Source organism: Pseudochaenichthys georgianus, chromosome 15 (assembly GCF_902827115.2).
Source record: "Pseudochaenichthys georgianus chromosome 15, fPseGeo1.2, whole genome shotgun sequence".
NCBI classification, from domain to species: Eukaryota; Metazoa; Chordata; class Actinopteri; order Perciformes; family Channichthyidae; genus Pseudochaenichthys; species Pseudochaenichthys georgianus.
Genome location: NC_047517.1, coordinates 8,235,791 through 8,237,458, shown reverse-complemented (window position 1 = coordinate 8,237,458; position 1,668 = coordinate 8,235,791).

Sequence of the window (1,668 nt, the reverse complement as noted above, 5' to 3'; positions counted from 1 at the left end):
ACACAAACAAGTATGTAAGTCAATCAGTTTCCAGTTCTGTCAAATAAATGAATTTCAAGATACACACATTTGTCTTCATTAAAATGAGTGTCACCACACTGTCACAACATGTAATACTAACCTGTAGGAGCCACATATGAAGCCATTTCTGTGTTTGTTAAGATACATGTTTTTTGAGTCACTATAGGTGGTGGGCGTGTCATTGCATTGGGGTGGTGACGTTTGTGTTTATATCCGGTTGCTTTTACCTGTGCAGGTGGCAATAGATGGGGGAGTGAGCTAGAGAAGGACAATTTTTGTTGACCGCACGCACTCACATACAAGGAGATACGTACATTCATATGGAATATTGCATTTTTGGAAAGCAAATAAAAAGGTCAAACGCATACGGTGTTGGAAAGACTGAGTTTTTGCGCGTCCACAGTGTTTTTTCTCTTGTTTAGTCCCTCGCGGCACTTGGTTTAAGATTACTGCCGCAATATTAAGTCAACAAAAAAGTTTGTACCACAGCATGGATCTACGGAAAACGAAGATATATACGGAGATTCCTAGGATCGATCTGGACGCTGTGGAATTAAAAGGAAACATTGTGTGCTGTGTTCGCCGCTGTATTGGAGAGCGGATTAAGGAAACTTCAGCGTACTGCCGGGAGGATAAAGAAGGACTGACGGACAATCCACACAGCATCAAGAGCGAGCGGTATGTAACTTCTTCATTCATGCTGTGTAAATGTTTGTTAGAACACAGTGTGAATAAGTTACTGCTGCGTGTCCATTGGGGACTTGTTGGTTTGTGCCGCTAGAGGTTGCTTATTATCGGCAGCTGTGATATATTGAGCGTTCGGCTGAGTGGATTGGAGCTTGTGTTGTGCATTCATTAAAACATTAAAAGAATATGTCAATAAGTGGAGCAAATTCAGATGTCAATGTGGCAAAAATGGATGAACAAAAGAGAGAGTCGATACTCACAGCCAAGGCTTTGGCAAATAAAATGGAAAAGCTTCAAAAGGAACGTCAATCAAAGGTTCACAAAATGAAAAGTGTGATTAAAACAATGAAGGGTCTCATGCAAAGGGATGACAACACTTCACAAATACAAACTCAACTTGAGCATTTAATTCAACTGGTTAATGAAACCACCCTGTTACACAAGTCTGTAATTCCTCTTCTTCCTGCAGACGAACAGGAAAAACAAAATGTATGGCTTGCCAAGACACTGAAATGCAATAATGGATTTATCGACGATGTCAAGCAATGGCTTTCTGAAACTGGGAGACAACCGAGCAGCACCATTGCACATGTGCCCTCAAATGAGATATCTGATGAACACCAGCAAAGTATGTCTCATGTTTCAAAACACTCTGGGAAAAATGTTGAAACTTCCGAAGCACAAGATGAAATAAAACCAAGCGACAGTGTTTCAAACATAGGAAGCATTGTGTCTTGCAAGCAGAGCTCTGCTGGAACCAGGTCCAGTGTTTCAGCTACATCCTCATGCATCAAAGCTGAGGCTGACATGGCCGCTCTCATGGCACGACAAATGTTACTAAAAGACAAGCATGCATTGGATGCACAAGAGGAAGAGCTCAGGAAACAGAAGGAAGAGCTCAGGAAACAGAGGGAGGAACTGGAAATGGAAGTGGAAATAGCCGCATCAAGGGCTAAACTG